Source organism: Etheostoma spectabile, chromosome 10 (assembly GCF_008692095.1).
Source record: "Etheostoma spectabile isolate EspeVRDwgs_2016 chromosome 10, UIUC_Espe_1.0, whole genome shotgun sequence".
Classification (NCBI taxonomy): Eukaryota; Metazoa; Chordata; class Actinopteri; order Perciformes; family Percidae; genus Etheostoma; species Etheostoma spectabile.
This window is the reverse complement of record NC_045742.1, coordinates 4,962,667-4,986,219: the sequence shown is the minus strand read 5'-3', so window position 1 is coordinate 4,986,219 and position 23,553 is coordinate 4,962,667. Positions and strand designations below refer to the sequence as shown.

The window sequence follows — 23,553 nt, the reverse complement described above, 5'->3', positions numbered from 1 at the left end:
GTGGCAACCTCCCCACCGCCAATTTATGAATCCCCCTATGTCACGGCAAGACCCTCCCTACAAAGTAGCTCGATTGGTTGGGGTTAGGCATTTGACCTTGAGTGGTTAATCAATCAATCAATCAAAATTTATTTATATAGCACTTTACACATACCAGCAGGTATCCAAAGTGCTTAACAAAATGAGTAAAATCACAACATACAATAGAAAGAGTAAACATAGAAAACAATAAAATCAGAAAAGGTTACAAAGAAACAAAAGAATGAAATTGTCCCACCACTGCTACGTATTAAAAGCCAGAGTGAACATACGTTTTGAGTTTGGACCTGAAAAGAGGGACATCTGTAACAGTACGTAACTTGGGGGTAACTTGTCCCAGAGTCTCGGGGCAGCAACTGCAAAAGCCTGATCCCCCCCCACCGTTTATACTTGGACCTTGGGACTTCTAAAACCAACTGAGTTGAGGTTAAGGTTAAGGTTTAGGATAGCCGATTGGTCAGGGGATAGGACCTGTACAAATGGGGTCATGTTACTTTGCGTAAGCATGGACGCCTGGCCAATAAATGCTTTTGAAGGGCGGGGCCATAGTGGGATTTGTAATATTGCCTCCGGGGCCTGGAAGCCAATACAGAAGTTCACTTGTTGCAAAAAGAAGTCTGATTCTAATGGTCTATGACAAAACGACCCTACTTCTAACTTGATTTATAACCTCAGTAAACATTTTCATAATGAGTTCATGATCTCAATCGCTAGTCTTAAGTCTTCTTCAATACAGCGTGATGTCAATTTTGGAAAGGATTGTCCCATTAAGACCTGTCAGTGAAGACAAAGGCAGCAATGAGTGTTCATGGCACTCTGTACTTTTAGATACTTTGACCCTTGCTTTGTGTTTTCAGTTCATGAACGTTAAGTGTAATATTTTGGTTGCCTAAAAATGTCTTGTTCTGCTGTGGGTTGTACTTACTCTAAATCAACAATGTTTCATTTATGGGATTGTCCCGGTGCCGCATGAGGGTACGCCCAATGTCCCTCATTTTCGGACAGATGTCAGTAAAATTGAGTAAAATTGTCATTACACACTGCATTTAAATTCCACAGCTCGCCTCCGTACGTGCACATGTTCCACCAAAACAAGTTCTTTCCCGAGGCTATTTTGCAGAAAGACCGTACCTGCATCCAGAGCTTAGCACCACCCAAGACAAAACAAAAGCACATTTTTCTTTTATCTCAGAGTGCTGTGTGGACTAGCCAGACCCTCCTCCGCTGCGCTGTGGAGGAAGGTCTGGCAACGCGAGACTAGGTTGTACTAGAAGACACTCTAAGGAGCCGACTCTTCATTTTTCTGGTAAGTAGGCCTACATTTTGGTTTCAAGCCTGTTTCTTGCTAGCCACTTTAATATTACAGCTATCATCATACCAACTGCTATATCTATTATGAATCATATTTCTCTATATCTGTGTCAGTGTCTCTGTGTCCCAACTGGCAGCAGATGGCCGCCCACCAAGAGCCAGTGTCTGTCTGAGGTTTCTGCCTAAAAGGATTTTTTCCTCACCACTGTCACACTTAATGCCTGATCTTGAGGGAATTGTTGGGTCTTTTAGAGTGTGGTCTAGACCTACTATATCTGTAAAGTGTCTTGAGATAACTTATTATTATCTTATACTATTAAATTCAATTCAATTCACAGCTGTACCTTGCTAACCAGGCTGGCACTATCACTAGCTGGCATAACTTAACATTTAGCCGAGCTCCTTCCCAGCTCCTCCTTGTCCAACTACGGTCACTTCTGGCTCCAAAAAAACACAAGATGGCGATCGCCAAAACAACTTACTCTAGGCTTTGAAAGTGTAATTCACAAACAAATGGGTGACGTCACTGTGGCTGCGTCCTCTTTGTTCATACATTCTATGGTAGTAATCTGAAAATGGAAGTGAACATCGCAGTCAAGCATTCTCATATCAAAGATTTTGATGTAGGCTAATGTACTATGATTATACCTTGGTGAAAAATATCCAATGAATGAATGATGGATCATATTCAATTCTCAAATGAATATTCATATTCAAACTAGTCTTCTTTTGGACTTCTAACAAACGTATTTGTTTTTATGGCCGTGACCTCCATGCATGTGGCTAACACTGCTGCATGCTAACCACAGCTGCAGCATGATGGCTGCTGTGTGTTTGTTGCGTCGAAGGCAGGAGTTGCCTGTGCAGTCTGAGCAGATGAGTGTTTGTGCCGAGCCTCTCCACAGGGAGCATTAGCCGGCTTCAGCGGGCACTGGAGTGTGAACTGGAGAGCTGGTTTAGGGGCTTTTTGAGTGGCACTTAGGGAACAAATGCTGCCTCTGAATTTGTGTGGAAGCACGGCAACGCATGCTTGCATGAGTGTAGATGCTTCAGTGATCAGCTTTGTGTGTAAAAAGGACATATGTCTGCATGAATATCTTATGGTTGTCAAAACATGTCCCTATGCTGACTTCCTGTTCACATCTTCACTCAACGTGTCCATTCAAGCACGTGTGTTCATTTTCAGTGGCATGAACGTGTGTGTGTGTGTGTGTGTGTGTGTGTGTGTGTGTGTTTGGTTGGTTATTAATATTTACGTTAGCTAACTTTTTTTTCTCTGTTAGCAGCAGTTTAACGGTCCTATGGCGTGAAAATGTCACTTTATGAGGTTTTATAAAGTGCTGTCAAACAATTAAAATATTTAAATCCAATTAATTGAACAGTGATAGTTAACTCACAATTAATCGCAATTAATCACACATTTCGTCCCATTATTTTGATCAACATGATACAATACTTTTAAACAGTGCTGACGAGATTATATTATACGTGTAGATCGAAGTTTATTGGGGATGCTGTAAAGCATTTTAAAATTATATATATATATATTATATATATATATATATATTTAAAAAAAATGCTATATACATAGCATCCCCCAAATAAAACTTCGGATCTACACGATTCAGGTGGATGACATGTTCCCATTCAAAATGGAGATTTCCCCCGAAAAGCGACTAGTTTGCAGGTGTGGTACTACTTTTTGGCCGGCTCGTAAGCCCAAAGAGTGCGCAACGTGCCTGTTGTTTTGTTTCCGGTGTGGCTAGATCCGTGTGGTGTTGTAGTTTTTCTAACGTTACTTGTTGTTGCAACAGGATGTGAAAAAAAACGACGTTAATCTCTCAATAAAAAATTGACGCCGTTAAAATGGGTTTGCATTAACACAGTTAATAATGCGTTAAACTGACAGCACTAGTTTTGTAACATTAATATGTGTTCCCTCCAGCCTGTCTATGGTACCGAGTGGGAAACCAAGCCCTGGGTATGAAAGCTCAGGGTATGCCCCCCCCCCCCCCCCCTTCAAAGCTACAGGTCGAATGGCACTACTAAGAAGCTCATGTGGGACTGGCTCATTCGCACAAGTCGATTTGGAAGAGACTTCAGATACAGTATTAAGGGACCACTAAGGTCTATATAAAAGAGACTTCAGATACAGTATTAGGGGACCACTAAGGTCTATATAAAAGAGACTTCAGATACAGTATTAGGGGACCACTAAGGTCTATATAAAAGAGACTTCAGATACAGTATTAGGGGACCACTAAGGTCTATAAAAAGAGACTTCAGAGACAGTATTAAGGGACCACTAAGGCTATATAAAAGAGACTTCAGATAGAGTATTAGGGGACCACTAAGGTCTATATGAAAGCAACCAAAGAGCACCATGTAATGGGACCTTTTAATGTGGTAGACCACCTTCAGGCGCTTGATACCCTCTGAATGATTACATGTATGAGTGTTAGCGTGTGTTGATAAATTGGTCTTGGTCTCAGTGTGTGTGAGTATATTCCTTCCTCTGTGTCCTCTGTGGTCTGTGTGTGTGTGCCTCAGCAGTGTGATAGTGAACAGATCTCAGGCTATAAATAGCTTTCCTGCTATCTGAAGCTGAGCTAAAAATAGACACACAGTTCCCACTGCATCCTAGAGGACGACAGAGAGATTGCATCCAGGCCTGACATCTCATGGACCAAAGTGCTTTGTGTTTCATTTATTTCTGTTCTCTATCATAATTCTGCATCCAGTGTCTGTGCGTTTAGAGAAAGACAGTCATCTGGGATTTGAAATATGATTCACCTAAAATTAAGGAAAGGAAAACAAAAATGTAAGATGGGAGATTGGCAGGAGGGGAGAGAACGATGTGGAAATAAATACAACAATTGTCCATAGTTGGACATTAACCAGAGACTTTGCAGCTACCGGTGCAACCCGGGTTAAAGGGAACTTCGGTTACACTTTACTTGAAGGTATATACGTAAGAGTGACATGACACTGTCATGAAAGTGTCATAAACATTATAAACAAGTCATAAATGCTTTTTTTTGTGTCATTCAGTTTTGTCATCACGGATTATGGTTAGGGTTAGGACTCATGTGTCATGGCTGTGTCATGGCATTGTCATGTGTTCATGGCAGTGTCATGTCACTCTTATGTAGATAGCTTCAAGTAAAGTGGATCCGGAACTTCTTAGTGATAACATTGCGTTTTGGATGGACAGTAAATGTATGAATTTCATTAAAAACAATCCATCTAATTATTTTGGCAGGATGGGACAGCGGTGCAACATTGTGTGTTTTGTTGCAGGATAAATAGGAACAAGTTTGAATGTAATTTAACTGAGGAGGCGCAGTGCAGACCACCCAGTCAACCCATATCCACCCGCTTCATTTTCAGTGGTTGTCGATCTCTTCTTTTTCTGTGCATCTGCATTTTTTTTGGAGGGGGGGTCTCACAGTGTAGCTGTGTTTTACTGTGTAGAGAATATCTGACGTACAAAATGTTAAAATGTCTAAGGACTGCAAATGTCATTTCACCAGCATGTGGAGTCTTCATGGTTTGGAAGCTGCCTGTGAGTGCGTGTGTGTTCAGAGTGATAACGGTCAACCAAACTGTTCCTGTTGCTAATGGCAGCCTCAGGGTGAGAGCGAGCCATCTGCGCCTCTGTGTGCAATAAGTGTGTGTGTGTGTGTGTGTGTGTGTTTTGCACAGTCCCTGCCTTATCTACAGCTGATCCTGAATGTCATGATTTATAGTCAAAGAGGAAAGCAATAGAAAATCACACACACACACACACACACAGACACTCTGGATTGGCTGCAGCTAACTGTTACAGAACACTACAACAACCTACATCAACAACACACTTGCAAGAGTGAGGTGTAAAGTGTGTGTGTGTAATTACCCTGTACACACCCGGTGTGCGTGTGTGTGTTGGGGTGACAGCTGATGACTGAAATTAGGAGCAGCCAAAGTCAAAGCCCCCTGAGATGGAGAGGTGCTGGACTGATTGCACACACACATACACACACACACACACATACATCTGTGTCACCAGAATTTGAAGACGCCTCATGCAGCACTTTATCTTTAATAAATCATCAGTGTATCACATCATGTTTTGCCTTGTTTACTTTGTTGCTCGTATCCTGCTTATTTCCAAGATGAATCAATTTGAGGTTTCACACGCTGAAGTTGGGAGCAGATGTGTGTAATTTTATGGCCTTGCAGAAATGATAGAGACAGATTTTCAGGTCTGGATCCTTTGAAACATCATTATGGGATTATTTATTAAACCTGTTTTCAGATGAAAAGAAATCCTTGTAAGTCTAACAATAGAGACATATTTGATGCTTCAAGTATTTTGGTTTTACCTAAAACCATCATCAGCAGCAGACAAAGGTATAAAAAAAAACTGTGTGTGTGTGTGCTGGTTGTTTTGTTGTATCAGGCTATGGATACTGCAGGCCTCAACTGTCTGTAAAACAGCGTAACAATACAGCACCCAGGGTTGGGTTAGGTGTAACCAATACCTTTAATCATTGGCTTGGTTAGGCTGACTCACTGGCTCTACTGGTTCACTACAATGGAACAGAGCCATCAAATATGTGTATATATATCTTAATATTCCCACTTACACTTTACCGAAAATATGTTTATTAGACCAGGCAGTACCCGCCTTGGGGTAATGTTGGCTCTCTGGGGTAGAGATAATGCATAGTGTACATATATGTTCATGGCTTTTACATTGTAAGGATATTTGTTTGTTTCCTTCACAGCTCTACACACTCACTGCATCTGTTGTGTTTGTTTTGCCATGTGTTGTGAGGAGTGGTGTCATGTTAAAAGGTGACATCACATTCCCTTTATAAACAGTTAAATTAGGTCAATGGCTAGAGCCAACACTATACTCTTTTGTGTGTGTGTGTGTGTGTGTGTGTGTGTGTGTGTGTGTGTGTGTGTGTGTGTGTGGTGTGGTGCGTGTGTGTGTGTGTGTGTGCGTGTGTGCGTGCGTGCCTCACAAACACATGTGCAACAACCAAAAACAGAAACTGATATAAACACACTCACACACATCTATACCTAACCTACTCTGCTGTTCGGTGTCATCTGTCTCCTCTGTGCTAAAAATAAATGTCTCTCTACCTTCATCTTCTTACCTCTCGCCATCTCCAACATGTGGCACCAAGACGCCAACTCATTTGTAAACACGACTCTATGAGTGTGCGTGTGCGTGTGCGTGTGTGTGTGTGTGCACAGTCATCTTAGGCACACTAAGCTCCAGATGCAGCCATGGTGCCTCTGCAAAATAGTCTCGATAAGGAACTTGTTTTGGTGAAACATACAAGACGCCACATACAATATTAAGTGAAACTGTTTGCTGTTTACAAAATCCAGTAATGTGGGCTATTTACTGTAGTTAGTTAAATACATAGTCATAATTTGCTCTTACCAGTGTACCGCTGTATGTGCTTAATCCAAAAACAATCCCAGTCTCGCATTGTCAGACCTTCCTCCACGGGGCTGCGAAGGAGGGTCTGGGTAGTCCACACATCATTCCGGCATGGGAGAAAAACGTGCTCTGGTTTATTGACATTTCTTTAAACCAATCACAATCGTCTTGGGCGGGGCTAAGCGCCGGATGGGGAAGGAACTTGTTTTGGTGGAACGTATGTTTGCTAAAAAGTAGTTTTAGTCGTGCAAGAGAAAACTCCGATTGGACAGGTAGTCTAGCTAGCTGTCTGGATTTACCCTGCAGAGATCTGAGGGTAACCACAGTCCTCAGAAATCAACCGGAGTTTAAAATGTCAACACAAAAGAACGCGGATGGTGAGGGACATCCAACGGCATTACTGCGGCACCTGAATAATCCCGTCAATAAAAACGTTGTCGTCGATATTAACTAAAGCAATCCCAACCAATCAGTCCTGAAATGTTGGCAACGACAGTAGTAATAAATGTTTCTGGTGATTCTTATACAATGTTGAACTAGCCTTTATTTTGCCTGCTACGCCCCTTTAATGTGCTTTTGTACCAGACAACAGTTTAGTAGCCACTCTATAACTCTATAACAGCCTCAGAGGAACATTTCCTGCTGGAGGTCGGGGTTGTGTTGGGAGACCAGAAGACGTGGAAAGGAAGGGCAGTGTGTCATTTCTTATGACGGTGTAAATAGAAAGTACTGTGCTGCTGCAGACTCCCCTAGGATAAATAAAGGTCAGAAAATGATTACACGCTCTCAGTAAACTGATCCACAGTGCTTCGAACGACCTTAACATAGAACTTGGTGATGTGATGCCATTTGTGTATTAGGCGGAGGGCCTCGTGCTCTCACACATATGTGTATCAGATGATTGTTTTTAAATTTGGAGTGTCCTGATGACGCACAGACACACTGGGATACACAAACACATACAGTACAGCACGCTACACACACATGCAAGTGTACACAAATATGAACTCTCCACCTCTTTCTACACACACACACACACACACACAATGGCATCTAAGTTTATATAAAAAAAAGTCAAAACAAACGGTCGGAGCGTAATGATTTTATGTAATTTGATATTACTGAATCCAAAATAACTGAGTCACTTACTTTTTTACTTGTTGTAGTGCAATGTCATATCTTGTTTACATTCCCTCAGTTTGGAATCATCTTTTTTTAAATTGATCTAACTTAATTTTTTTGTTGCTTTACGTTATGATCTGTTAATGCTTGATAAACAGAACAGACTCGCATTTACTTTGTTTCATAATAATTAACCTCATTGTTTTCATTTTGCATCAATTTTCTACAACCGCAGCAATATCTAAAGGAGCGGTAGCGTGACCTCTTGACAGCTTGATCGGCTTATGTCTCCATGTTTATAATGCTGGTGACAGTATAGACACTTAATGTTTATAGTTTTCCCAATTTTAAGTCAGTACAAAGGCTTTGTGGGTTTCAAAAGACGTCCAAAGAGCTACAACAGATGCCGAAAGGGAAAAGGCCTTTTGCTTTAGCTCAAATGCAGCACGCAAAGTAAGACTAAAAGGTGGAAACATAAATCTGAGGACTAAAATTCAACTCAACAAGCTATTATGACACTTGTTGATATTTATAATAACGATACAATCATATTAGACTAAATCTCTTTTTTATCATGCTTTCTCTGGATACGATCAGCTGAATGCCTGCAGTGTAAAAATAGTGATAGAAATCATGTTTTTGACATGTCTATTTGTATGTTCTCCAGCTCATGGGGCGACAAAGACCTGATTCACTTATAGGGAAAATCTGACATGTGGAACTGACGACACTTGACACTTTCATAGAATATTAATGCAGTGATCCGTCCATCCATCCATCTCCATCCGCTTATCCGGTATCGGGTAGCGGGGGCAGCAGCTCCAGTAGGGGACCCCAAACTTCCCTTTCCCAGGCCACATCAAATTCATCTAATTCAACTTGCATCCATCTCATGTCACTCTTAAAGTCTCTTTTTTTTGATAAAATTCATCCCTTACTCCACAACTCTATTTCCTTTTGCACGGCTCTTCTTTCTGAATTCCGAAAAAATGTATTACTGTCGCCTCAATCTACATAACAGCATTAGCTACAATACATTAATATTGTTTAATCAAGGTGTGATTTGTAAAAATAAAAAAATAAAAAGCAGAAGGGTTGATCGGGCACAACAAAACAAAACACGCAAGAATGAAATCACCCTTTCAATACCACTATGGATGTAGTGCCACTTGGCCAGCCATGCCAAAACACATATTTATGAACTTCAATATCAAATGGAAAATTAATCAAAAAATAAAATAACACAACGTGGTGGCAACATAAAACACATTGCTTTTAAGCCGGAGAGCAGAGTTCACAAAAAAAAGTAAGTCATTGGCGGATGATGAACTCAACTACCGTCCACGGCCCCTGGATGCAGCGTCAGCCGGCGGCGCCTGCGGCCGCCTCACAATCCCCTCTCGGCGGCTAAACAACCGCCGCTGGTAGCCGGCCTCCTGCTCTGTAGCGGCTAAACCCAACCAACAGCTGCGGCTCAGATTTCATCCTTCTATGTCAATATGTGTGTCTATGTTACAGCACTTTACTTAGGCAAGGCAAGGCAAGGCAGCTTTATTTGTATAGCACATTTCAGCAACAAGGCAATTCAAAGTGCTTTACACAAAATCAGTTAAACAGATAAAACACAAGTAAAAACAGTTAAAAATCACAAGCATTAAAAACCGGTAAAACACATGAATAGACAGTTAAAAACAAAGAGAAACATAAAACACAAGAATAAAATTTACAGTGCAGCATAAGAAATTTAAAGAAATGATTAGTCATTTAAAGAAAGGCAGCATCAAATAGAAAGGTCTTCAGCCTTGATTTAAAAGAACTGAGAGTAGCAGCGGATCTACAGGTTTCTGGGAGTTTATTCCAGATATGAGGAGCATAGAAACTGAAAGCTGCTACTTAGTTTAAAATACTTCTATTTTAGGTAAGCTATAAACTATATGGTCTATTGGAGAAGTGTATTTTGTCCCCACCTGGGATAAAAATAATTAAGCACGGGCAGGGATATGTAGACCATGAAGGGGGAAATCCCATGCATCCCCCCTGGCAAACATGTAAAATATAAGTCTACATTTTTGCACTGTGACATTAAGCAGATGCCTGCAAAACGAAATCTGTATTTGGAAAATGAAATCTGTATTTGCTAAACATGACAAGCAGCGAATTTCCTTCTGTCCGTCCAACCCGGTCTCACTGCAGTTCGTGAAATGGTCACGTCATTTCTATCTATTGATTCGTCAACAGGGACACGATTTTCCACCACAAAACGAACGACCGCCAGGACACAATCCGCGGTCTCTAGGGGACGCAACAACTGGGAAGAGAAACGCCACACGCCAGGGACAACAACGGGACGGACTTCCACACGCGGGACGCGCTACAACAACGGGACGCTTGTGGTTTGGAAAAAAACAGAGGAAGGAACCGCCACACGCTGGAGACGGAGACAATAACAGGACGGTAAAAAGAACGTGGAAAGGAATCTCCCCACGTGGGACATGATCCCCGGTCTCCAGGGTGAAAGTCCTGTGTTGTTGGACCCATCCCTCACCCCAACCAACCTCCCTGCTGTGGCTTTTCAATACAACTCGCTACCGTAGTCGTGCTGTTATCTCGAAAACATGCTTCCTATTAAAATACATTAGTTTAACATTCATACTCACCCCCACGGAAAAGAAATTGTGTCCCTGTCCACGGACCAATAGATTCACGAACTGCCATGAGACTGGGCTGGTATGTCATATACAGCAATAGCCCAATTATGATGCAGCTGATTCAAGAAACTGCATATTTCACATACTATTATAAAACTTTTTATCCTTATTAAATTTAATCTCCTCACACACTTTGTACAAAACCATCCACCCTTATGGTCTTCTTCTTCTCCCTTCTTAGATGTTGCTGCAATAACAACATCATGCAACTTTCATCTTTGCTACTCTTTTGAACAAACAGAAAGGGCAGATCCACGTGATTTGTTACCTGCAACACAACAGGCGGCAAACACAACGAGACAGGAACTAGAGGTTGACACCTCCCTTCCCTCTCTATTTTCCCTTATTTCCTAGAAAAAACTAAATCGAGCGGACCTTGCGCCGCTCGATTCACCTCTGAGCTCCGTCTTGCTGAGCTGTAAAAAAAAAAAACTGAAATAAAAAGGATAATTGGCTATCTGTCTTAGAGGAAGAAAGGAAAGATACAGTAAATGAGATGGAGGTGGAGTAGAAGGTAGAATTAGACAAAAAAGAACATATGTAATGTGTGGAGGAGGGAAGGGCAAGAGGAAGAAAAGGAAATGGGAATATTAGAAGAAGAAGGAGATAGCATGCAGGTAGAAGAAGAATTTGATGGAGGAGGTAATATAAGGATTAACAGGGGTAGGAGAAATGAGAGGGGGATGAGAAAGAAGAAGACTTTTGAAGTTCTTTGAGGAAACATCTCACTTAAAAAAAAACCCACCATTACAGCAAATTTACAACCTATTCATGGAAGAAGAGGTGAGGAAAAAGGAGTGGGGTAAGGGGAGTTGAAGGACAATGTGGTCACAAGAGGGAGAAAGAGCAAAGGGAGGCAGGAAGAAGACAAAGTGAAAGAAAAGGAGAAAGAGGAGGTCACGTTATCACTAAACCCATAAAGACTCTGCCAATGCTAAGACAGGCGGACAGAGGGCGAGAGAGAGAAAAAAGAGAGCTGGCAGTTTGGAAGGCGAGAAGAAAGGACAGAGGAGCTCAGTAAAGGATTCCAGTATATCAATATGAGAGGGAGAGGGAGAGGGAGAGACCTGAAGTCATCTTGTCAATAAGATGTTCTCCTGCTGGCCCTGGCTCACAGCTGTCTCTCCGGCTCCAGCTGAGATTTTTTTTTATTTTAATCACGTAAGTAGATAAATAACACGTTTCACCAGTGAAATGGTGGACATGAAACCATTTTACTGCATATCACATACATATAAAAGCATGATTTCAAGTTGATTAGGGCCCGAGTTGAAACTGAAGGAATTATTATTCTACTTTTGGCAAATGAATCGCCTTTTGAGGGGCTTAACATGCTCAAAACTCACCAAAATTGGCGGTTGCATCAAGTCTGGTGAACACCAGAAGGTTTTGGGAATAGGCGCACAAAAACGGCTCGCTACCGCCCCCTACAAAGTTATAGAAATTGAGCCCCTGCAGTACTTATAATCAGGGTTCAAAATTAACTTTTTCGTCCAACAGCCAAATGGGTAGTGAATGTTCAATTTTTACCAGCCATTCAATAGATAACCATTGTTTTTTTGGCAGGTGAGTGAAGCAAATTTGCCACTAACTAACAAAACTTGGTACACGTATGTAGTATTTTAAGATGTGTAAAAACGCTCATTGGAGCCATACCCTAAACCCAACAGGAAGTCCTCCATTTTGAATTGAATGTTCAAAATATATGCGATTTTGGACATTTCCACATGTCGTACTTTAACAAACTCCTCCTAGACAGTTCATCTGATTGACTTCAAATTTGGTCTTTGCCATCTTCAGATTATGATTTTAATTTGCTCCAAACTTTGCAGACTTCGTAAGAGACGAACCCTGAGGACATCTACAGGCCAATATATAATCAACGTTATGACGCCCCCTAGTGGCAACAGGAAGTACTGTATGTCTAAAAGTCAAAGTGCTATTGCTATATACTATATAGCAATAGCACTTTGACTTTTGTTCAAAATGGCCGCTACGCCACGCCCACGTGGCCATTTTGAACATTTATTGATGAACCAAGAAGTTGCACACTTTAGTGTGCATTGTCCAATTTGGCCGAAATTTCTCTCCACTGACAAAAGTCCACGCCTGAGGACATTTGTAGGCCAAAATTGACTTTTGGTCATAGCGCAATAGGAAATCAGCCTTTTATGACAAATATCATTCACCATTCAACACGGCCTCACGGCAGTTTTTGAAATGGTCACGTTATTTTTAATCTATTGATTTGTGTACAACGACACGTTTTTTCGTGTGCTGCGACACGATCCGCGATCTCTGGGGGACGCAACAACGGGGAAATTAAACTCCACAAGCGGAAGATGGCGGCGGTGGCCAGACACGATCTACTGTCTCTGGGCGACGCAGCAGTGGGGAAATTAAACGCCACATTCCGGAGACGGCGGCGGTCTTTGGAGGACGCAACAATGGGGAAATTTAACGCCAGATGCTGAAGACAACGACAGTGGCAGTGAGTGGAATCCGCTGTCTCTGGGCAGCGGGGAAATTACACGTGGGAGACGGACGGGGTCTCCTGGGGACGCGAGACAACCGCAGGACGATTGGGTTTAGGAAATGAACAACGGGGCAATTAAACGCCACACGCCAGGACACAATCCGCGGTCTCTGGGGGAAGAAAAACGGGGAAATGAATTGTCATACGCGGGACATGATCCCCGGTCTCCTGTGTTGTTTGACCCATCCACCACCCCAACCAACCCCCCTGCAAGGATTATCGGCTCTTCGTACTACTCATTACCGTAGTCCTGGTGTGATGACGAAAGATGCTTCCCATTGAAATACACCAGATTCAAATCCGTGCTCACCACCACAGAAAAATGACATAAATGTGTCCGTGTACATGAATCAACAGATTAAATAACGTGACCATTTCACAAATTCCTGTGGGACTGGGTTGAATAATAATTTGGCCACTACAAGGCGCCACAACTAGAAATGTAAAGATGGGTCGTATTTGCTGCTTGAACGAACGACTTATTCAAATATTTCTGGGGGAGGACAGTCTCACAGTCTGTTATCTGTTAAGATCTTAAAGTATAAATCCAGTTTCTTGTTTTCATAGCTTTGGTTATGTGTCTTCTGGTGCATTGTTTACTACAACAGCCACACGCTGCCAAAGGATCGGATTGCTTTTCAGCATTCTGTTATGTATTAATGTCCTCCATTTTCGAAATGGCAATACAAGCAGGGCACAGCACAGCCTCTGACTCATTCACTTCACGCATTAAATGCAGATAGGGACAATGACAGTGGAAAGCATGCAGTTTGTGTTTGATAGTGAGAGAGAGAGAAAGAGAGAGCTAATATCTGTTTTATGTCTGAGATTACACAATGTACATAGTGTACGTTATAATCTCAGTAGCTGTGGCGGATTTATAATCCACACACGCATGCATGTGCAAATGTACGCTGGCAATTTTGTGTGCACACCCACACGGACCGACACCGAAGCACTTTCACATGCACTCACACATTCAGCAGAGAAGCAGAGAAGACAGATGCAGGGGGACAGGGCTGCAGTACGCTGGATTAATACACAGTGTTCCACATGTCAAACAGCATCACTGCAATCATGAACATTTCAGGCATCTCTCTCTCTCTCTCTCTCTCTCTCTCTCTCTCTCGTCTCTCTCTCTCTCTCTCTGTGATTACTTCTACCACCATAGCCAGCTGTCAAATCATCCAGCTATCCAGTCAACCAGTCGGTCACCCGGCAAACATCAGGCTGACACCCACCCGTGCACTTTCACTGGATGCCAGCAAGCTAACCAGCCAGCCACACGCATAACTACCCAGCATGCCAATACACCAGTCAGCAAACCAACAGCCCCACATCCAGTTAGATTATTAAAAACAGACTTACACAGCTTGGGAGTAAAACCCCGACATGCCACTCACCTAGATTACCAAATAACAAATACAAAAACTAGTCAGGGTAGCCAAAATGGACAGAAACAGCACCACTGTTGGGCAGAAACCTTTTATTTCCGTATTTCATCACTGACATTTTTTCACACAATTGTCAGTGGGTTTTACAATCATTTAATAAGTAAGTAGGTAAGTTTGGTTATATAGCACCTGTCGCAGACAGGGGCCCCTATCTTGCACCCGGTGCAGCGCGGCACAAAGCCCGACACAAATATCTTTGTTAGTTAAGACCGACGCAGTTGTCAATTTCCCGTCTACTGCCCATGTCGTTTAAATAGCCCATGCACATGCGCCCATCTTTGCGCAGATGGGCGTGGTGGTCTTACAGGGAGGTGTGTTCAGGTGCATTCTTGGTGTATTCCTATCAATCTCTAGCAGCAGAAACACCTGGTCTAAAGTCAATAGCGCATTTTATTGAGTTTTAACAACGCAGTAGTCAAATACGCCTAGGCTCATGTACAGTGTGCACACACTGTGCTTGGTATGCACAAATGGAAGCGCAGCACACACATGCAGAAGATTAAAAATAAAAAATATTACGGTTTAAATCCACCATCATAACAGCAATGCGCCAAGGTAAAAACGCACCTGGCTTTTAAAGGGAATGGGACATGACACCCTGATTGGTTTATTCCATGTTACGCCCAAAACACACCTCTGATTAATGAAGACAGTAACTACAAAACTTTGAACCATTTGCCCGGCACACAGACCCTTTTTTCCACAGTCAATCAAGCAAAAGTGGATTTGGACACACCCTGAACGCACCTGCACATTGCGCTTCACGCCGTGCACTTAGATCTTTAAAACAGGGCCCAGAGTCAAAAAGTGCCTTACAGGCCAAAGAAATAAATACATTTAGAAAAAAAAATATTGATAATCATACAAAGCACAATAAATTTGAGTAAATCCTAGTAAAACACAAAGGCATAAATACGTAGGAATACGACAATGTTAACTGAACGCCTGACTAAAATGATGCGTCTTTAGCTGCTTTTTAATGATGTCAGCAGGGGCAGCCATTTTTAAGGCAAAGCGTTCCACAGTCTAGACTTCCAAAGCTCTGTCACCTTTAGTTTTCAGCCTGGGACGGGGAACAGCCAGCCAGCCCTGATCAGAGGACCTCAAAGGTCTGCTGACAACACACGGGTGCAGCAGATCACTTACGTAAGCCGGTGCCTGACTATTGATGGCTCCAATGACAAGAATCTGGAACTGGATCCTGAATTTAACAGACAGCCAGTGCAATGAGGCCAGGATAGGGCTAATAGGGCCCAAGCTCCCTGACCACCAAGCAGCAGCATTCTGGACCAATTGCATGTCATGTTTTCTCCATTTCAAATCTGTAAATATGTCATTGGGTGCTGGTTTGCACTTGTAGACACGCATAATTATATTATCAAAATTCTCAAATTCCAGCTATTTAAATGTGAATATTTTCTAGTTTCTTCACTCCTCTATGACAGTATGGTGAACATATTTTAGTTGTGGACAAAACAAGACATTGGAGGATGTCATGTTGAACTTTGGAAAACAACTCATTGTTCAATCAAGGAAATAATCTATGGATTAATTGAAAAATTATCGTTAGTTGCAGTCTTAATAAAGAGGGAAGCAAACAGTCGCAGTAGCTTCATTCACACCATTTTAGGATCCTACTGCTGCTATTTGTGGCCACCATTCACCTCCTGGGGGTGTTTATTTTGGCTTCCTGCCCAACAGGGCCACCAACGCACTGATTATGCAGTCAAGTACTGGACCTCCGATGATCGCTTGTGATTGCTGAGACACTGTGTTGCTCTGGTTGGTGAAACTACCTTGTATACATCATAGAAAATCTTTGATTTGTCAATAAACAACAGCAGGCTCAAGTTTGGTAGGTTGTTTTATGACTTTAAGATTGCTGGGTTGAATCCCAAGGACAGTGACACTTCCTTCCTCCCTCAGCTATTGTTAAGTTGCCCTTGAACAAGATCCCGCACTGCCTTAAGTGCCCAGTGTACTGTCCTACTCAACTGGGTAGTAATAAAACTTTATTTTTATCGTCCATTTTGCACTGAGAAAGCAGCTGCAGGTTGTTTCCAAGCAGCCCTGCTTCTGTAAAGGACTCACACGGTGAGGATGAGGCAGAGACAACACAGCCTAAAGGAAAATATTAGCAGCAATTGATTGTCAAAAGAAACAAATTAGGAAAGGGAAACTGATTTACTGCTCTGCCTCCACAGCCGCTTATTTGTTCGGTGCAGCTTTAGTATCAGGCAGACAGAGCAAGTGTCCCCAAATGTACCATGATGCGACCAGAACTATAAAAATTAAACCGACGATAACACATCGATTTCTTACTAAGCAATGGACAACATGGGGCACGTATTCCCGGTGTGATCGAGTCATGGTGTGAAAATGTTGCCTTTCCCCCTTTTCACTGGGCTCTGTTCCCATAATTAACACTGTTTTGTTGTCTTTTTAATTGTGTCTGTTTAATTAAGTGGTAATGGTTTTAATTTGTCACTTTATTATTTGACAGTCCTGTTCAACAGGTTTCAGGGAATAATAGTGTTGGCTGGGGTTCTGCCTGTGATGTGGCGAGTAGCTCAGCTTAATCGAGGAGAGTGGACACAGGTTTGACTCATGAGAGTTTTCCTGAAGGGAGGGGCTGGTTAAACAAGAATGGGTGAGGTACATCTGCAGTAAAATGACATGTTTATAATATTTGGAGTGCCTATTGTAGTTGGTAAACATTTATGTATAAATAGTCATTTTAGCAGTAATGAATCTCTCCAATTGTAATAATGTTGGGAGAAACTTAAGGGCTAATGGTGGTTGCTCAGGTTAGCACACCCATGTAGGTGGTATGGTCCAATTGGGGAATCTGAGTTACAAGGGCATCAGGAAAAGGGGGGTGTTCTATCTTTTGTGTGGCAGTTGGCTGTGAGATGGTGTTTTTTGTCTGTTGCTTCAGTTTAACATTTTTTGTTATTAAAGACACAGATGGGGGACATAAACCTCTTCTCCAGTTGTCAATCGCAGACTGTGTATTTACAGTACAGGTCTCATGTTAAAATGTACAAAAAGCCTTTCCATGTTACCTTGTGGAGTTATATTTTGACATCCAAATTGCGCTCTTTTCTGGTCTTCATAGTGAACGAGTGTTTCCCAAAATGTGACTATGCTGTACAATTGCGGTGATCCAGTTAACCCTCTATCAATGAAGTCTCATTCAAATCCTTAGGTCAAGTCCTTCCCACAGTTAAGATCCCCCCTGGCATGGGTTTCATGTGTCTAACGTGAGACTTTTAAAGGTGAGCAAAGCAATGTGGCACGGTAACTGCTCCAACTGGCAAAAAAACAGCAAATACCCAGAAATTCAGGTTAGGTCCGTTGGTGAAAACACGTTCCCCGACTAGGCAACTCTGTGCTTACTGACCTCAATGACCCTACTTGGCACAATGTGTAAACACATAAAACCACAGAAATGTGAGACTTTTAAAGGTACGCAAAGCAATGTGGCACGGTAACTGCTCCAACTGGCAAAAAAACAGCAAATACCCAAAAATTCAGGTTAGGTCCATAAGTGAAAACACGTTCCCCAGCTAGGCAACTCTGTGCTTACTGGTAACTCAAAGAAATAGAAATGAGAAGCACTTTAAGCAAAGTTATCTAGAGACAAACCTGTGTGTGACTGTATAGAAGTTCACTAAATGTGTGTATTAAACATGTAAACTAATGTCCTGCCAACAAAACTAAAACTGTGAGTACGATTTTCAATTTTTTTTTTTTCTTTTAATCTGGCTTGTCAAGTTTGGGAGCTATATCTACAGACACCAAAACTGTTTTTAGTACCAGGCTGTAAACAAGATTAATTCTGCTGTAAAATCAATAGGGATTGACTCACTTTTGGAGGCAGCCTGATGTGGCCACACGATGAACTGCAGTTTCTGGCACTTCTGCATTGGCTTCATTGTTCAGTGCCGGAGGTTGCCACTTGGATGAGTGCCAGCAAACAGTGTGCTTTCAGTCTGTCTGCCTTTTCCTAACGCGAGACACTGAGACATCATTCAGTGTTTCAATCTGGTAAACATGGTGGAGCAGCTAGAAGCTTAAGTGACAGACATTTCCCTCAGGAGTTGGTGGAGACCAAATACAAAGCTAAAAGAGAGTGAATATTAGACCACATATTTACTATAACCCACTGGTGTGTTCACAACTTGTTTATGCTGATGCCAAGTGGCTACAATAAATCTATCAATTATTTTCCTGTCGTTTTTTTTTTTCTTACTCTTTGCCCTTCTGCCTTTGTCTTGTAACATCTCTCAGTGCACACATTCTTGCTATTTCCACCCAAAACTGTGAGTACGATGTCGGAAATGAGGACACAAAGTCAAACTCAATAAGGAGACTATGAAGCGAATGCATAGATTTGTGTTGATGGCCAAGGGCGGTACGCCATCTGGCATACCGCGCATTTTCCCGGTCGGCCAACGTGCATTTTGGGCCGACTGCCGAAATCTTATTTTTTGTATTTTTTGTCTGGCCCATGAACCGGCCCATATAAGTGGTAGGCCTAGATCGGCGGCCCATTGTTTTTTCACTTGACACTGGGCTGGCCCAAAACACTTAAAAAATATCACATAGGCTAGGTTTTTCCGAACACCCCCTACTCTCACAATGAAATGGGGTAAGTCCGTAACGGTGCGCACAGTGACGAAGAAACGGGAAGTACACAAACAGAGACGAAGCGAGACGAGTCTAAACGCGACAATTGAAACAAAGTTACCCAAGCGGCTCAAAAAAAAACAAAAAAAAAACACAAGATAATTATTTGTCAACGTTGCAAAAAATGACACACTTTTTTTTTTACTGTTGGGGTTAAAGACAGGAACAGCAACATCCAAAGGGCTGAACATGCCGCTGGCTGTGAAGTGGCGCTAGGTGAGGATAACGTTAACCAAGGAAATAAAGAGGACATCATGTCTTTAAACAGGATCCTCTTTGGGATTTCGGCCTGCATGCAGTATCAGGTGTGCATCTGTCAGGCGAGGATAGTGATAGGCATCATGGAGAAGAAATGCAAAGGAGGTGCAGAGAAGCTGCCAAATGTGTCAAATCGGCCCTTCATCATAGTGATGGTGGTGGTGTGCATGTATTATCATTTCACAACTGAAGAGGCCATTGGCTCAGTGAGAGCTGACACATTAAGAAATTCCAAAAAGTGCCATTTATTATTACAATAAAACTGTATCCTCCTCATGAATCATCTGCAAGAGGAGAATACAGTTTTATTGCATTTATAAATAGCACTTTTTTAAATTTTTTAATGTGTCAACTGTCACTGATTCTTGCTGCCTCATTACGTGGCGTTAGCAGTTTTAAGGAGAGCAAGGACGGGTGGTTTTTGTGATCTTATGTGGTGGGCCGGTCCGGGACGATTTTTGGTCCCAGTCCGTCCCTGTTGACGCCCCAGAGTGCAGAATGAGACATCAAAATATATGAACATTCTGCAGATAGAGAAGACTTGGGGATTTTGTTATATGGATTCTGAACACTTTCTTGACACATCTCTGATTGTACTGCCATATACCGGTCGCACAGGATTAAAAACTTGAAAAATGACCCTACTTGGCACAAGTATATCATTTAGGCAAATCGTTTGAATCCGCAGGTGGCAGACATTTTAGTAAAGGCTTATTTTTATGAGCCAGAGTGCACTTTTAACCAAACTCTTTAAACTCATTGCCCCTTTTTTAAGATTGTTATCAGATTGACGCCAGTCAGAACAGTGTGTCAGCGTATTCTGTCTGCTTACACCTGGATCCAGTGTCACATGTTCCTAGACAAAGTGCTACTCAGCAAAACAACACTGGCTTAAAACAGTGTTGTGTTTTTTTCGTTCTCGATTTGGGAAGAAAAGAAACGTTTGACATTTCAGCTCACTTTCTCTGTCCTGCGTACCTTCCACTGAGCAGTTAGTCCTTGGAAACCCTGCCGTCCTCTCACTCTGAAATGTCTTAGTTCCCAGGGAGGAATTTGTTTATTGGCTGCGATGGTGATGGAGCTGTAAACTTGTGTTGGAGTGTGACAGTAATCCCCGAGCTGGATCCCAAAGTGTTTAAAGCTAAGCCTGCTCCTTATAGTGGGCTTTTTGAAACAAGCCTGCTCCACATACTCCTGCTGGCTGCTGGCCACACACACACACACACACACACACACACACACACACACACACACACACACACACACACACACACAGACACACACACACACAGACACACACACACACACACACACACACACACACAGAGGCGCACACACACAGACGCACACGTGTGTGCGCGCACACGCACACACATTCACGCTCAGGCACATACAGAGGTGCACACACACAAACACATAGACGCGGGCACACACACACACATACAGACAGACAGACACGCACACACATGCGCGCAAACACACACACAGACACACTCACATATAAATATATACGTATATATATATATATATATATATATATGTATATATATACACAAACACAGGTAGATACGCATCCCCACATGGATGAATATATTATTAGACGCCGTAGCTCCATTGTTTCCAAACTTTTTCACATCAAGGACCCCTAATTTGACACAAATTAGACCACAGCATAAGGTCTCATGTTATAGATGTTTTATTACGTAAAGTGTATAAATACTCCCTCTTTTGCTTGGGACCCCCTGGTACCCCATCGAAAGCAATTAGCACACCCACCATCAGATACACTGCTGTTTAATTAACTCAAACACATGCTCACACCTTTTATAGCATCCGGCTTCTGCCAAAATGAAGAATGCACCAACATTTCTGCCACAAATTTAAATTTAATAAAGCACACTTGTCAATGGAGAGTGGCCCGGCTCTTTGTTTAAATGTAATGTACCAGAGTCTGGTAGGACCAGTCTAACTCCTAGCGACACTGATAAGGGAAAATAATTTTCAAAGGCCATTAAAACAAAACGTGCTTGCACATAAAACCATGTAGTACTAACAGTGGTGCATGATATTTACCCACCTGTAGATGTGGAGACACACGTTCATGGCTACAGTTCCAGAGTCTGTTATAATAAGGCTTACATGTCAACAGCAACGCAGATTTAACACTCTTTTACAAAACAACAACACTGTTTACAGTATAAGCAGCCAACGTAAGGGATTTCAACCAAAGCCCAAACAGTGCTGAGCCAGATAGGGGACAACGGGATCTCATCAGAGTCCATGGGAAGCATCACTGCAATTTTGACTCAACAATTTACCCTAGAATTTTTTTTCTTTCACTCAGCTAAATTCATGGCAAAACAAGGACACATCACATGATGCCACCTGCTATGGTTAGGTTGTGTTTCAAGTGAAAACATGTCAAGACCTGATCCAACGGGTTTCATTCCTCGTAAAAATCCGTTGTATCCTTTAATGCTCAGCTATTTTCTCTCTGAACACTCAGTGTAAGAGGGTCTTTTTTTAAGCCAAAGACTCCTTAACCCTCATGTTGTCTTTGGGTCAAATCTGACCTGTTTTCAAAGTTGTTGTTGTTTTTTTGTATCTGAAATACAGGTGAAAAAAGTTGTAAAAAGTGGCAAAATATACGAAAAGAAAATCAAAAATAGCAAAAAACTTCAGAAAAGACTTTGTAAAAAGCAACAAAAACGTTGATAAGGGAAAAAAATGTTTTTTGTGGTCACAGGGAAGACAACACAAGGGTTAAAACTCCGCAAAAAGAGACGGAGCATGGACCCCCCCCCCCACTACAGATATATAAAATTGAGTTGCAAATTAAACTGGGCCTACAATAAAGTGTAGAGCGGCCTAAAGCCTTTACACATACCTTTATTTTATTTAACTTTATTTTGTTTTTTTATGAGATTATTTTTTGGGCATTATTAGGCCTTATTTTACAGGGCAGATGAAAACATGAAAGGGGAGCGAGAGGGGGAATGATATGCAGCAAAGGGCCGTAAGTCGGAGTTGAACCCGCGGCCGCTGCTTTAACGGGTTAACCTTTACATATGTGCACCCGCTCTACCAACTGAGCTCATACCTTTTTATTCCTCTTTTTAGTCAACTTCAGCATGGGTTCATAAACTTCTGAGCACCACTGTATGTAGCTTTGTTGTCCAGCAAGGAAGCAGTTGCTGTGGAAACATCATACCGGGGATATTTTGGATCCTGTCCTTCCAATCCCATGTTTTTCCACATAACAGCAGACAAGACAAACATTTCCTTGCTTGGTAGGCCTTCAACACAGGCAGACCATGCTGGAGTTGGCTCCCACTGTTCTCTGTCTTTCAGTGCAGTGTGTGTGTGGGGTGTGTGTGTGTGTGTGTGTGGTGTGTGTGTGTGTGTGTGTGTGTGTGTGTGTGTGTGTGTGTGGTGTGTGGGTGGGGGGGGGGGGAGTCCCGACAATGACAAAGGAGTTGTTCGGACCAGACTATCTGTCTATCTATTTATCTGTCTGTCTGTTACTGTCCTCCCTCTGGCCACTCTTGTGTCTTCTTGCTGTCCCCAGCTGTCACCAGTAGGGGAATGTTGGGAGTTTTCATCCCTGTCCTCAACAAGTTAATGAGTGCATAGACTGTATAAAATATGGACATAGTCTCCGTATTTTCACCCACATGTTTCTGTAGAGCCAAAATAAAGGAATAAAGGGGGAGCTATTTACATTGCAATACAACTGGATTTAATTTGTATTTCTTCTTTTGGGAAGAATTGCAGAATGAATTTCAGTGTGAACTAACAAAAAAATTTGTTTTGCACCCTCCCTTCCCCCAAAAAATGTCAGGTAGGGCCACCGGCACCCACGGGCGGGGTTTTAAAAATTTTTTAAAAACCAACAAACCCTAAAGGGTAGACCGGTTTTAGGGGGAAAATTTCCCAATTTTTTTTTTTCTTTTAATTTTGGGCTTGTAAATTTGGGAGTATTTTACA

General features: G+C 42.1%; 1 long non-coding RNA gene across 1 annotated transcript; it reads left to right on the top strand.

The window, feature by feature from the left end:
* Positions 1-2,960: 2,960 nt before the first annotated feature.
* On the top strand, positions 2,961-21,733 carry LOC116696444 (uncharacterized). The gene is made up of 3 exons (XR_004333730.1): positions 2,961-3,042; positions 16,664-16,669; positions 21,724-21,733. It is a non-coding gene; the product is annotated as an uncharacterized LOC116696444 (long non-coding RNA).
* The last annotated feature ends 1,820 nt before the right edge of the window (positions 21,734-23,553 follow it).